This window comes from Lycium ferocissimum, chromosome 10 (genome assembly GCF_029784015.1).
Source record: "Lycium ferocissimum isolate CSIRO_LF1 chromosome 10, AGI_CSIRO_Lferr_CH_V1, whole genome shotgun sequence".
Classification (NCBI taxonomy): Eukaryota; Viridiplantae; Streptophyta; class Magnoliopsida; order Solanales; family Solanaceae; genus Lycium; species Lycium ferocissimum.
In genome coordinates, this window is record NC_081351.1 from 43,117,929 (window position 1) to 43,131,544 (window position 13,616).

General features: G+C 36.1%; 1 pseudogene; it reads right to left on the reverse strand.

The window, feature by feature from the left end:
- Positions 1–4,288: 4,288 nt before the first annotated feature.
- Positions 4,289–12,235, reverse strand: LOC132033972 (uncharacterized; annotated as a pseudogene).
- Positions 12,236–13,616: the final 1,381 nt, after the last annotated feature.

Sequence of the window (13,616 nt, forward strand, 5' to 3'; positions counted from 1 at the left end):
CTCTATGTTTGCTATGTCATGTAGTTATTCCTTAATTTTTGCCCTTACCTGTCATTTAGAGCCCGTTTGGATTGGCTTATAAGGTGGTCAAACCAGTTTATAAGTCATTTTTAACTTATTTGGATGTTTAGTAAAATAGAAAATAGTTTGAACCTAGCAGAGTTTAAAAAAAAAAATCGCAAGGCAAGATTTCATAGAAACTATGCCTTGTCCGGCCTCTCAAATCGCTAGTCTTTAATTTTTGTCCTTTGAAACTTTAAGAAAGTGGCCGAAAATACCACTGAAATTCTGGGTTCAAACCCCAGCAAAGTGAAAAAAAAAATCGCAAGGCAAGATTTCATAAAGACTATGCCTTTCAGCATAAGTTACATAGAAACTATGCCTTCCTAAGATAATTCTGTAGAAATTAACTTATCCTACAGAAACTATGCCGGAAAAGCCATAGTTTCTACGTAACTTTGCCCCAATAGGCATAGCTTTTTATGAAACCTTGCTTTGTGATTTTTTTCTGGGTTCCAACCAAGAATTTCAGGGATATTTTCGACTACTTTTTTAAAGTGTCGAAGGACAAAAATAAAAAAGAACAGCAATTTGAGGGACAAAAATTAAAGACCACCCCAAGATATGGGCAATCGTGTGAATTGCCCAATAAGGTTTGGTTAAGATTTCTTCAGCTCATTTAAAAGTGAGGCTCAATAGCTCATCCTCTTTTGGCCCGCCCTCCTCAAAGGTGGGGTCGAGGCCAGCCTGTGAAACTCGAAAAGACTATAAATTAATTCATATTTAAGAATTCAAAAGTAAGTTAAACAAAAAGACATAAATTAATGGAAAAAAAGAATGCATTAACGACTAAGTAATAATTAGAAATTAACGTTTTACTTTTTTCTCTAAAAAATCAAATTATGTTGAATCTCTTTCGGACATGACTTGGATTAGTGAAGAGAGATAGTAATTTCTGTTGAATCGATTTTGTTTTTGTAATGTGAGTTCTTACAAAAATGGTGTAGTGGAGAATTTTATTTAAGATTATAAATTTTTCTATGTTCTTGTTGTACCAAAATTACTACAGAAATGATATTTTGTTTGGGTGGGGTGGAAATAATTACATTTTTTGTGCGGATTGCCCTTCAAAAGCACTGATATTTAATTTTTGCCCTTTGCCTAATATCTTAAAGTTTTGGGTTCGGGGCCCAACTCAGTTAAAAAAATAGAAGAAATTTCGTAAGGCAGAGTTTTGCATGCAAAACTCTACCTCAGGCAGAATTTTGAATGCAAAAATCTACCTGCCCACAGGGAGAGAAGTATTCTATTCAAAATTCTACCTGCGGGTAGAGTTTTGCATTCAAAATTGTGCCTGAGGCCTGACTTTGGCTCGAATAGGCCTAACTTTGCTACAAAACTCTGGCTTGTGATTTTTTTTTACTGAGTCGGGATTCGAACCCCAAACCTCATGGTATTAGGCGAAGGGTAAAAATTAAAGATCACCAATTTGAAGGTGCGAGGGTGGGGGGGGGGGGGATTAAAAACCACCCCAAAATAAGGGCATTCCTGCGAAGGTCTAGCCAGCGGCCTGCTTAGGGTTGGGTTGGGCTGCTATCTTAAAGAATTTTCAGTAAAAAGGGTTTCTCTCGGGCCTGTTAGGGCTAAGTTGGACTAGTTCGTTTTGACACCTCTAAACATAAGGACATTTTCCATTTTCAAGTCTTAAACGTAAGACTTCTGATTAACAAGGGTAGGTGCACCTTCGGCTAAGCTATTTTATTTGGTTTCACTTCATCGGAAAAAAATTATACACATCAAATATAAATATAAGTATAATAAGTTAAAATGACACTACTTGACTTAGTGCAATGGTGAAGCGCGTTATCCCTTATTATAGATCAAGGTTTGAAACACCAACTTAATTCATGGGTATGCAATACCTTTAGCCTAAAAAACCCTACTTAACCTCCCTTCATTTTTTGAATTCGGAAAATCATACCCACTTCATCTTTTGAACAGGCAGGCTCATAAATCTTCATTAAATCAATCATAAATTAACAATTAAATTTGAGTTGTATCATTGCATTTAATTTTAATAATAAAAAACTATGCAACTAATATTATGATCCGGCCATTTGAAATGATAAAATATCTACTAACTGTTTTGAAAAATGATAGGATCGAATAAGACATTCAGAAAGGAAACAAAGACAGCATTCCTCTATTAGAGATACTTTGTACTCATCGTTTCGCTAACAAAAAATATATCATCCAATAAACCCTTAATGAGTTGGTTCACCAGCTTTTCTTAGATTAAAATTGTAAAACAGTTAAAAAAACAAAAGACAAAACCTTAAGAAACAATAAAAAAAGTATAACCAAAAAAAAATATGAAATGGTGAACATGTCAAATCTTGAGCGGTACAAATAAGTCACACATTCACACTGCTCCTGAAGGTAAATCCATAAAATTGGAATGTTACATGGAAGTTGCTGCAAGAAGGACACATAAATCGAAAAACATTCCACATTATAAAAATAGAAAAATGAAAAAGCGAAGTCATACCACTCACACTCTAATAAAGTCAGCCAGCAACTAAAAAAGAATACTTGTGTTCTAAATTTACTTGATCATAAATCAACGGTCTAAATTAAATTGGATTATTACATGTAATAATAAAAAAATAAAAAAACTAGGCAGCTAATGTTGTGAATTCGGCCGTTTGGAATGAGAAAATATACATATAAATCTTTTGAAAATTGATGGTATAAAATTAAGACATTCGGAAGGAAATAGAAACAATCAACTTGAGGTTAAATATCCTCTATTAGGGATACTTTGTTGTTTGTATCATCGTTTCGATAACAAAGGACAAAAGATAAACAACAAACTAAATATATCATCCAATAAATCACGATGCCCGTTTGTTAGCCGGTTAGATTTAAACATGTATTAGTAATATATAGATTAGTTATAAGGAAATATATGTATTAATTTATGCAGTTATTAGTTATGTAGGGTATAGTTATTCATATATTAGTTATTCATGTATTAGTTATTCCACATTTTGCACTGCATAAAATAATAGATAAATTTCCTCATAACTTGTACATGTATTAGTTATGTAGTTTCTAAATTACAAACCAAATACCGTACTAATTTTATAAAGGGTGAAAATGATTTTTACCCCCCCAACATTGCTTTAAAAATCAAACTCTCCCCTCAACTATTGGTCCCAAATCCCATAAAAAGGTGTACCAAAAAATCCTGTAAAAAAGAGGTATTTATTTGGTAGGTTTTTGTAAAAATAAAAAATAGTAGGTATAATTTCAGAAACCTCCGCTCACGTTTGTCTTCGTAACACTAACCTCTCTTGTGGTTTACAATATTACACTTACCTCCCTTAATTTAATTTTTGTGTAACAATTCTTATAACCTATATATTTTTAGTATAAAAATTTATGAACTGACTAATTTGCCCCTTTGAGAAATCTAAGCTTCTAGTAATTATACATGCAAATTAGTCGGTTCATAATTTTTTACATTAAACACAAATAGGTTATAAGAATTGTTACACAAAATTGAAATAAGGGAAGTAAACGTAATATTGTAAATCACAGGGGAAGTTAATGTTACAAAACCAAATGTAAGGAAAGGTCTCCGAAATTATCCTATAGTAAGTTGTTTTACGATTTTCACAAATAGTAGTTCTTTTACTAAGGTGCCATTTGGCCATAAAAATTATTCACTTTTTTCCGGAATTTTTTTTCCACTTTTGAGCATTTGGCCATAAATATTCCGAATACAACTTGAAGTTGTATTCCGGAATACTAAAAACTCAAAAAAGTTGTTTTTCAAAAAAGATTCACTTTTTTCGCTTTTTTACAACTACATTTCACCAAAAACTACAATTTCAAAAACTATGGCTAAACACAACTCCAACTCCAACTTCAAAAATTCCAAAAAAAATAAATTTATTTTTGATATCTATGGCCAAACTCCTACTAAGTGAGCTTTTTATTCCGTCCGAATTAGAGACGAATGCATTCGACGCCTCAGTTCATCCAAGCACCACTTCAGTTTATTTTCTCCTTTGGCTCTTTTCTTTTCATGCTTCATTCAGAAGGATTAACAACGTTTCGCGAAGCATTTTTTTACCAAAAAAAGAAAATTGGTAGTTTTAAAAAATCAGCAATTTATCCATTGTGAGTTTTTAGTTTGTTAATAAATCAATACACTGCCTATAGGTCAAAGGTATTGTGGAAGATACCTTTATAACAGTTCCACAATTGTAACTATAAAGAATTTAGCACCACAATATCTCACCTAATCCATAATAGTTACAAACTGGTAAACAATATTCCAATTTCCAGAGACAAAGTTGAAAAACCTGGCGAACGTTTATATTCCAAAACTTTTTCATAGACGATATTCTTCATTGAACAAGAACTCAAAATAAAAACAGTGTTCAAGAGACCGCAAGACCACAGACACAAAAGAAAATGGATTTTTTTTGGTTCCCACAGCAAGGTTAAATAAAGCGATGTTGGTTCAAGGAACGAAACACTTAAGTAGCTCTTGGAGCAGCCCATTCAACTCTAAGGATGAGATTGTCATAACCATAACCATTAAGCTTGTTTATAGCCTTATCGGTATCTTCTCTGTTGACAAAGTTGACAAAACCAAATCCTCTGCTCATTCCCGTCTTTTGATTAATGGCAACATACACTCTGCTGACATGACCAAAGGGACGGACGACTCCAACAAATCGGCCTCCCGAGTGTCCTCGAAAGGTTGGTGACCACTAACGAGTTTTCTTCATTCCTTCTTCTCATCTCGGTCCCGCCACCACTGCTCTCTGCTGCACCACCTCTCATGCTCGGAGGAACATAAGCACTCTTTTGAGAATCGGCCCCACCAGCACCAGGCGCTTCAGCTGAAGGTGGCTTATCCATAAAGGTTTCACTTGGCTGAGTGTCACGACCCAAATCATGGATCATGCGGGCACCCACACTAACCCTCCCTGGTGGGCGAACCCTTCAGATAACTACCTTAATTTGATACAACATGCGGAATAAATACTTTTATTATAAGAAATTTTCAAAATACGGTCTAGACTCATACAAGAGCTTAAGAAGTTTACAATTAGAATAGTTAACGGACTTCAACCGGATACGAGTTCTGTTTAAGGATAGAGAACAACGAAATCTAAGGAGAGACTGCGGGTTGCAATAGCTCGCCCAAACGTCTTTGACGAATGCCTCGAAATGGTCGTGAGACTCCGAACATCACCGAAAATAACTCTACACTCCGAAGGAGTGTAGCGAAGAGTAGTATGAGCACAACACAAGGCTCGTAGGTATCATAGGCCGACAATGGTTAGTTCACGCATATAAACAAGAAGCAACTAACAAGTAAGCGGATAAGTAATCAAACACGGTCACACATCTAGCACATGAGAAAGTCTTGCATTAACGATAGTCACAAGGATCTCGATATCTCGGATTATAAGCCTAGGGAGAATTCTATAAACCTCGATTCCATCCGGCCTTTAAAATAAATACTCACAAACAACAACTCGGTAATTCACAAATCAAGAATCAATCGGAAGAATGTGCCGTGCAATGACATGAATGACCATTCAAATGGAGTGCTATGCAACGCAATGTCGTCTTTATGTAAATGTTATGCAATGCGATGAGTCACTCTCACACTCCACTCCCGTACACACATGCTATGGCAATGCCTCATAGTCATGACCCATGGGGGACCCGCGAAGTCCATGTACCACTCGTGCTCTCCGTAAAACCTCGGAGGCTATCAATCACTCTCCGAATCTCCGCGAGAAACCTCGGAGTCTCTCTCGTCACTCTCTCGATCTCCCAAGCGGAAACCTCGAGTCTCTCCGTCACTCTCGATCTCCCGGCGAGAAACCTCGGAGTCTCTCTGTCACTCTCGAATCTCCGGCAAAAACCTCGGAGTCTCTCAATCACTCTCCTCACCATTATAACAACATAAGAGTAATATGAAAGCATGTCATGCATGCTATCAGTCTCAACTATATCACCAATATGCAATAAACAAGTACAAGCCATATTATTGCCCACGGCTCATCATCAATATTACCCTTCCCTTTCATAAGGTGAGGAGCTAGTATGTGATAAAGATACAACTAGGTGATAATTACATCACATAGCACATAGAATATGGGATGCGTGCCTCGCGTGGAATCAACCTCAATAATCACCGCAATCATAGGTTCCATAGATTCATACTAGGAATTGCAATTCAATATTCAATTCTCGGCAATAACCTTCCTCTTCCATATGACCAGTGGGATAACAAGAGAGAGAGATTATATCAAATACATGAAATCACAATACAATGACGGCTACATAACAATATCGTAATAATGGCGACGAGCCCACATAACAAAGATGTCACGATAATGGCGACAAGCCCGCATAACGGTGGCAATACCAACCTAGATGGAATTTACCTCCACACCATGCCGAAGGCCTATCATGCTTTCCCGTCAATCACTACTATTTACATACGTTTCAGCTAACCGAGTCTAGACATAAAATAAACCGTAACCTACCTCAATGCCGAACAGGTGTCACGAACTTTCATGCCAAAGCTTTTTCCTTCTGAAGTGCTTCCGAACGGACAAATTCTTATATGCCAATAACTTCTCTTTTTCCACCTTATTTCATTGTGAAGAGAGCCCGAATCCAATACACGGTAAAACGAACAGCGAGATCAAGCGGTGCCCAACACCCGTATTTTGTTCTTGAGAAGAACTACACGTTAGTGCCTCAAATTGCAGTGCCATTGCAGTACACTTCATTCTTATTTTAATTTCCAAAGGAAAATTGCTAAGTTGCACGACTTTTCCATTTAAAAGAACCAACATTCCATGAAAAGTCTTGTGCTGCCACTTCTTGGTATAATATTCATTATGTGCTGCCCACTTCATGGTATAATGATACCATATTCATTATGCACAAGATCATAAATAAAGTTTTCATTGTGGGCAGTGGTGTCCACCCCCTTTTTCTCCATTGCAAATTTCTCACTTAAAAGATTGCTATGTACACTTATAATCTCACGTTTTGGTATCTAAAGAAACTTGATACTTGAAACCTTTTTTGTAAGCACAGTAGAGTGCGAATATAATGGCACCCATTTATACACTTTATTACATACTAATCATAATTATCCCACCGTGTCCACCACCGGATATTGTATAGAATAGTCATGGGTTGCTTTACTTGTCATGGTCCCACGTGGACATGTTAGTTCTTAATTTCATCCACTTGATTCTTAATTTCCTCACTTGTCTCCCACTATAATTAATAATAATAATAATAATAAATTCCTAAGAAGCATAAATAAAAAAAATATAGTGCAGCCGGATCATTATGCAAAAGTGGCATTTGGGGTTTTCCAATAGTCAATACTTTGGAAAAAGTGAGCATTTGAGTACAGATTGCTGTGAAGCATACATAAAAAAAATGAAACAAAAATGCCACCAATTTGTTGTCACCGATATGGACCCACGTAGTGCATTATTGTTAACATACCACTTATTCTCTATCCACTAATTAATTATTTAGTCTACCACTAAAATTCAATATTTAATCCCTACTCACATAATTAATTATGGGCTTGTCCTATTACCCCAACAAAATCATTGTCCAAAATAATCTTTTTACTCAACCATTTTATTTTACTTAAAAATTATCCACTCCGTCAAATATCATATTTACGCACTTACACTTTATATGTGTGCAAATAATATTTCTATGAATAAACTTTTCACACACATTAAATACATAAAGTTTACTCGTCAATTAAATAACCGAATCACCGGTTATCGCAAACTATAGACGGCAAGATTAGACCACGAAAGGGTGTTTTAGGGATATTAGGCCTAAAAGTGCCCAAACGACCAAATGGGTCGTTACACCGAGCAAGATCCTTGAAAGGGCATTTTGATGTCCGGTGATCACCCTTCTTGCCACGGAGTCCTACAAACCATAAGAAAAGCGACCCTGCCCCCCAATTTGAGCCAATGAGTCTCCACTAGCTTTAGCTTCATCTTTGTTGGAACCTATTTAACATTCCATGATCACAATAACAGAGTTAGGTAAACTTAAAATAAAGCACAAATCAACGAATACATATCCTTGGACACTTAAAACACATATACTGCATCTAAAACACAAAAAGATTGGCAAGCACAGAGAGAAAGAACCTGCCTATTAATTAAAACACAGACTAGAACACAATTCACCAAACAGTTTTGTAAATGCATCATGAGAGTCAATAATGTGCTCAACTCTCATACTCCCACTACAGGAGATATAATTGCAACAATACCATCTTTTTACTAGAGAAGATTTGCAATATTACTTAAATAGCTACACAGGCAGCATTCCACAAGCATATAAATTTTTTTCCATTTCTCATCACTCAAATAGGAGATCACAAACACAGCTGCAAAATCCATTTTTTTTCCATAACAGAAGTGAAGTTCCATTACCATAGTTGACATGAATCATGGTGAATGCATACAATTTATAGCAACTCCTAATTTCTCACTACTGAGGTTGAGTACCCGATAATATGACATGAAACATGTAATTGCGTAACTCTATTTTTTCACTCTATATAACAGGCAATACGAGAGAACCTGGATCAATATGTTTTTAGCAGACAATGTTTGCATCGAAGAATAATAAGGATACAATCTCTTTCTTTGTTCACAGGATAAAACTAATGTATTAGATGTTACACACAATAAAGTTAAAAGCCCTGCGTCATAAAAGATTGCATTCCACATGCGTCTCGCTTTTGTCCTCTTAACCAACTAAAGAGACGAGGAAGAGGAAATTCATACCAACGACAGTCTTCATCTTAAACCAATTAACAATTTTTTTTTTTTTTTGATAAAGACCAATTAACAACTTTTTCAAACAAAGTTCCCCCCTTTTTCCCTAATTCACCATAACACCATTTAACCCTCCTTACTACTTTGAGATGCAACAACACGAACACCAACAAAATTCACAATAAACATAGCTTGACTGTCACGACCCAGCTAGGGGCCGCGACGGGTACCCGAGGCTAATCGCGAGCACCGCTCTTCTACTGCTCATCTTACTCACTTAATGCCATTTTTATTACCTCATACATGGATTATAAGAAATCATGATTTATACAAAAACATACATATCTGTATAACTTGCCTTCCGGCCATTAAAATCATATATATACATATGCACATGCAACAACATCTCGTGAGACCATCTAACCCACACTGCGCATCTACGAGCCTCTACTGACATACTATACATAGGGACGGAACAAGACTCCGTCGTGCCCAAAATGAATATACATAAATATACCAAAAGAATCACTCGTAGGCACCTCCGAACAATGGAGTGCTCTCTATCATTTTCGTCAAATACTACGGATGCTGGTCAAGCTCGCCTCCATCTGTCTACTGTGGGCATGAACACGGCGTCCAAAGAAACGGACGTCAGTACGAACATTGTACTGAGTATGAGAGGCATAAACAATGAAGAAGGATAGCAATGATATAACACAATATTCATATGAAACATCTAAACCTGGATAACTGTCATAAGAGAGATAATGCATGCTTTCTTACTCATACTCATCATCATATTATATAGCTGTCTTACTCATGATCATCATCCTATCATATATGCAAAATATGCAAGCTGCCCGTCCATATCGGAACGGTGTAATAATCAGTAACATTAGCCCGCGTCCAGGCCTTCCCGCGTCCGGGTACCATCTCATGCCGCCCACTAGTGGTGCTGCCCATGCCAACTGGCCATGGTGTATCATATAGCTGCCCGCCGTAGCGGTGACTGCCCGGCCAACTAGGCGCGGTGTTATGTGTCATCATCCATACGAAATCAATCATTACACATTGCTATTAATCATCTCAATAATGCATCATACTTTCATCTTCGCTTATCATAAAGTACTTGTAATAATGTGCTTAACATAATACATGCATAAGGCTCAAGATCAACTATACTCTATCGGGGTGACGTAAGGTCATGATCCCCCGATTCCATTATGGAGCAATTATTGACATTCTGCCACACCTTGAAGGAAATAGTACATAAGGTGAGTGTAAGCAATAAATAACATCATAATCAATATGGCATCATCATATCATATCTCTTATCTTATGTAGACATTTATGGGTCTAGGCTTTTAGCTTCTTGAAGCATATGAACTCATGAAGAGTAAAGGAACTCACACTACGGGATTCATGCCATTAGAGAGAAAGGACTAGCCTCACATACCTTGGTCTCTTAGCTAAGTTATCGCTCACTTGCTCCTCTTCAATATCACGTCGTTACCTTCATGAGAGAATTCGGATTAACATTAGTAACTAACTACAAGAACGCGTCGCTAAGTCTAGGAAAAGTTGGGCAGCGCTTCCTTTGTTCGTACTAATTTTCTCATGTTCTATATCAATTCCCAACATTCATAATATTGCTCACAATATCATGATCGACAATCGTCATTTACGTGCGTTTAGCAAAATCTACCATTTTCCTCCAATTTCCCCCATATTTAGCCTTATGACTCACCTTCATGTTTTCACGCATTTAAGGCTTGTTTCATGATATAAACATCATTTGTACGTATTTGTACTCCCAGCACTTCAACAATCATGATTCAATTCCACTATCATTCATTTATGTCACTATTCACTCAATAATGACTCACTCCCTATGTCCTTCTACATTTCAAGTGTCTAAGCTTTCCAACACTTCAAACAATATGGAATGATCATGAAACTTACCTTGGATGAGGGTTGAACAAGTCTTAAGTTGAATTGCTTCACTTTGACAAAACCCTAGTTCCACCCTTTTTGGGATTTCTTGACTTAGATGCTCCTTTGATGTGTTCTTGCACTTGATTTCATGAATCTAGTGATGTTGATCTTGATTTTCCCTTGATTCTCTTAAATTCTTGTGGAAGAGGTATTTGGAATGTTCTAGAGGTCTCTTGAGTTGTATTGATGAAAAAAATGAGATGAAATGAGCCTAAGTCCCCTTTTAATAATCACATAACTGATCTTAAATGAAAAATTATCGGGATGAACAGTGGTCGTAAAGCACCATATACGGACCGTATTCTGGTTTACGGTCCGTCCTCCGTGCACGTATTTAAGCATAAGAAAAACAGAAAGTCTTGGCTGAAGAATATGGTAGTTTACGGTCTGGTTTACGGTCCGTGAACCAGTTTACGGGCCGTATACTGGGTCGTTTTTAACCCTTTCAACACTTAACAGAAACTTGGGATTTTTGGCAAGCTGGAGGACGGTCGCACTATACGGTCCGTAAATCACTTTACGGGCCGTATAGTGCTCTATACGACCACTGGGCTGAAATTTTTTCGCAACTTTATTATTTCTACCAAATTCATAATTAGCCATTCCCGACTTAGCAAAACATCATACACTCAAGCTCTTCATCATTCTACTCATCACCCAAGTACGAAAAATTTTCCGAGGTGTAACATTGACAATACATCAAATTCAAAACACAACGGTACAACAAGAAAAAATTCCTTCTTTTATTTTATCCGAGATCCAACAACTAGCCATTTTATTACAACAACCAGATAATTACCATGCTACAGCAGTCAAACAGTAACAAGCAACCAGATAATACACACAAATATAACATTAGACAAATCGATTAAAAAAAAAACGAATTCAAAGCCAAAAGAGCAAAGCAATAACGACCCAATTGACAATTAAGCACAGAATTACAAATCACAACCAAAACACCGAATTGAGATTATATGTATACCAGGAGCTGTAGGTCGTTCAAGAATAATTTCCTCAGTAGAAACCATAGTAAGTCTAGCACCAACATCTTCATGTACAACATCACCAAACTTAGGCCAATTCCTCCTCTCAATAGCACCTTTACTGAGCCTAGCATTAGCTAGCTTACGTATACATGTTGTGGTTGTTATTTTCACCTTGTTACCTTCATCATTAAACTTGTATTCCACTACTTTCTTTACCCAATTTGAATCTGGTCCAAATACTTGTTTCGGTTGTAACAGGAAATCTAAGTCCTCTGCATCGTCTTCTAATTCTCCCCATCTCATTTTTCGTTCCACCGCCATTGATTGATGATTTTCAATTTGCTATTAGGGTTTTCTTAATAAATTTTATTATTAATGAAAATGATACATATTACTATTATATATAAGAGCAAATGTGGGGACTTTTGTAGTCCTCACAATAATTTCCCAATTTTTTTAAAACTTTTTAATTAATTACTTTTAGGTCATAATCTTATTTATTTAAGTCAATTTTTTTGTTTTTTGTTTTTAAGGTCTACTTTTCAAAAGCTATCGAACCTGGGGACTTTTGTAGCCCTCACAATAATTTCCAATTTTTTTAAAACTTTTTAATTAATTACTTTTAGGTCCTAATCTTATTTATTTAAGTCAATTTTTTTGTTTTTTGTTTTTAAGGTCTACTTTTGAAAAGTTATCGAACCTCTATATATTTTTCATGTTCTTTGGTTTTTACGGTTGATGCTTGATATCGCGTTTGAGCCAATTAATCCGGATAATTCGCAACGCGTATCGCGCCTATTCGGGAGGAGCGCTTCCCTCTAAAGATTTTTTCCATATCCATGTTCGAACCCCTAATCCCTAATTAAGAGAGAGAGCATTTCCATCCATTTAACTGAGTTAAATTATGTATTTGTCTTAAAAGTTCATTAACTATGTATAAATTATTCATTTAGAACTAAATAACTTCAGAAAATTAGGATACATAAGTTATAAATGTCAAATTCTGGCTCCACATTTGATTTGAAGTAAATAATTTCATTAAAATGGAAGTTAAAATATTAAAGGAGTGGAATGAAAATTTTGCTTTCATATAACTATCACGCTTGTGGGGCTGATGGGTATATGGTTGTTGTTGTTGTTGTATACTTATACTAACACAAATTATATTTCTTTAATTAAAATATCTACTTTTATATTTTGAGTTTGGGCCCGGGCCTGACATAACTAGTAACTTAAATATAATTAAAGCGCAAAGGTTAGAGGAATATTCCTCGAGGAGACGCGTAAAAAGTAAGAAAAGTCGCACACACACTCTAATAAAGTCAGCCGGCTACTTAAAAAATGGCACTTGTGATTTCTCTCTGTTTTCCACTAATATATCCTTTCTTCCTTTTTAACACATCAACTATTCTTCTTCCTTTTAGCGTTATATTTTGTACAATTTTTTGCACGGATTGCCCTTTTTTGGGGTGGTGTTTAAATTTTCTTTTCGTATTTGTGTTGCTTTAAGTTTTCGCTTGACTTGGATACACAGGTTCTAGGTTCGAACCCCAGTTAGAACGTAAAATAAAAAAATAATTTCGCAGAACGGTTTGGGAGAGTGTATGCGGATCGGCATACAATCCTTAAGAAAAAGCACGAGATTATGCTTGGGAGGAAAGCGGACTTTGCCTTGAGACATTTTTTTTTTTTTTTTAAACTTTTCAAGGCACTTTTAGTTAAGGCATACTTTTGGTTATGCCTTAATTAAAAGTAT